Raw genomic sequence first — 2,868 nt, forward strand, 5'->3', positions numbered from 1 at the left:
AGATCCTGTTGTACTTCTTACACATATTTTCAAATGATAAAACATCCCAGCAACAACAACAACAACAACAAAACAGCATGAGAATTTCCAGTTGATGATGTCAATAAATTTGTAGCCCATATCCGAGCATTATTGGAATTTCTTACCATAGAAAGTAATATGTGGAGCGTGTAGATGCATATATACAAATGTCCCTGCACGCATACTTTATATGCCTTTTCAAATATAACAGTCTGTGTTCTCTCACATTAAGTTCAACAAAATTAGGTTGAGGCTGTATTAATCATGGTACGTCTTACCCCTTAGTTGAAGTTGCTACAGTTCTTTGTCTGGGTGGCTTTGGTGTGCCATGACCATCTATGGGCTCTAATGTTGGTAATTAATTCTTTGTGTATTTAGTATTGTTGTAGCTGTTGGCTGTGGTGCATGAAGATCTGACACTGTCCATACAGTTTCCCTTATAACCCTTCCTGGTGGTAATCACGGCTACCACCTGCAGGATCGTCGAGGCTGGAAACTCCATGTGGGGTAGCAGTCCTGGGAGTGACATTCCTGAAGAAGGTCCTCTAGCTTCATACCTCTATGAAAGGCCTTACTTAAAGAAGAGAAGAAATAAATACTGTGCTAAATCCACATCTCTAACAGGAGGAGGGGATGCCAGTAGCCTTTGCCAACGGCAAGGTGATAGGAAGAGGTGCGTGCAGCCCACGTGCAGGCTGTGGCTGGAGGAGCAGAGGAAACATGGGTGTTTGTGGCTTGACACAAGGAGGCTGCAGCCTAACTGAGGGCTTCTTGCGCTGCCTGCAAGGCCTGTGGCTCGGGCCAGATGTTTTGCCGAAGCAACTTGACTAATAGCTGGACACATCAGAAGTGGGAGATTAGCATCTCTGTAATTTAAAGTATTTTCCTCCTTCCTCTCCCCTGAGTATACTGATGTTCAAGGCTGCCAAAAAGCACCTATAGTTTTGCCTTTTAAGTCAAAAGTATATGAGAAGGACTGTTTTAGAAATCTTTAGAATGCCCACTTTGCTGAATGGTGTATAACTGTGGGTACATCACATCGCCTTAGCTGCTCCATATGCAGATACTATGCCCATTTTGTGAGTAAGTGTCTGTGGAGCTGCTTGAACACAGATTTTTATTACTGCTTGTTGGAGTCAGAATTTTGTACTCTTGTCTTCCAAACCCATGTTTCATCCAGCAAGCCCTTAAAGGCTTATGAGACCATCACCTTTGCATATTTTGTCTGAAAAGTCTTAGCGCGTAGTTCCGTGTGCCAAAAGCCGCATACTATGTTTTCCTAAAAATTACGTTCAAGTTGCCAAAAAAATTGGTGGGAACTTGCAATTTCCGAGTTACAAGTTCACACGCCAACTGCGAAAGGAGAAAAGCCGATGTGCGAGGTTTTGCAGAACCCTAAATGTCTCCCTTCCGGCTGAGCTCTAATCTGTGCTCCCACCGGCGTCGTGCAGACAGCCTGAGCAGGCACCGGGGCTGGCATCTCCCTTCCAGCGTGTGGGCAGGCCAAGAGGCGCAGGCAAACGGCAAGGAAAGAAAAAAAAGGAGACCGAGATGCTTGTGAAATAATTTCAGCCATGCCTTGGCGGATGGGGAACGGGGTTAGCTTGGTCTTTGGGAAAATACAGGTTGGGCAATGAGAAAGGAGTGGATCACCAGGCGAGCAGGTGATGGTTTGTAAAACGTTCTGTCTTTCTGTGTATTTAATAAGTCTTGAAGCAACAGCTACAAGTGATCCCTTTGCTGCTGCCCATGCTCCCCTCTCAATTCTATAAAATAAGTTTTGCACATCTTAATTTTACATGCTTAAAACATTTTAGGATTTAACTTTATTTCATTTTCTTAAGTCTTCAGCAGTTGCATGTTTGACATGGTTTTGTTATCCTAGATGTTATGTTATGATCTGGCACACAGAGCATTAATTCCTTTATCAGCTCTTTTTCCTTCACAGTTGTTCATTTAATTGAGTTCCTCTGTGTATTTTACAAAACAAGATGCATTCATTACAACTTGTAGACCTCAGATAGTATTGTAACGTGTTTCAGAAAAATAGCGCTTTTGTAGATAGTTGTGGAAGTTGGGTGTTTGGTTTATTTTTCAGATGATGAGAGGAAGCAGTAGCAGAATTCTTGCATGCATAATCAGTAGGAACTTTCTAGAAGCAATTTATTCTAGCCATTTTCTTTTAAAGCTGTGTTTACTCTAAGAAGTCAGCTGAGGCAGTTGAAATATGTGGCTGCAGTGTAGAACAAAATATACTGTATGTTTTGTTACTCTCCTTGTTCTGCTTTGGCTTGTGCAAACAGTTTTAATCCAAAGGAAGAGATCATACTGTCTGAGACTGCGGTATCATACAATCCAGTTTAGGGTGCAAATTACCCTCTTAGGGCACATCCTGACATTGAATAGTCTTGTCTTGAATAGCGTGTAAATAGAGAGTATCCTTCTCTTTCACAAGCCCTTGGAGCAGGAAGCTACATGCGTTAGCTCGACAGTGTTCAGAAGCGAGGACATCTGTGTGACCATGCATCTGCATGTGGCTGGAGATGTTCAAATACTGTCTTCAGTGCAGGGTTTGAACATTAAACACACATTGCTGGTTGTAAGTGGTCCCGCATGCTGCACCAGAAAGGCCATTTCCTGAAGCATGCAGCAACCTCTGCTGAGCCTTGGCAGTGATGGACCCTTCTAGACCAGGGCCAAGCAGCTTGTTTTGGAGAGGTCATGGGGCTCTCTGTTGCGTTGGCATCATGCATGAAAAAGGTATGGGCAACCACGGAGTGCTCACGATTGCCCGCTGTCGCTGGCCAAGGCAAGCTGGAGAGGCTTGTTCGGTGTCCAGCTGTGCCT

This window comes from Phaethon aethereus (assembly GCF_964289735.1).
Source record: "Phaethon aethereus genome assembly, chromosome: 11".
NCBI lineage: Eukaryota > Metazoa > Chordata > Aves > Phaethontiformes > Phaethontidae > Phaethon > Phaethon aethereus.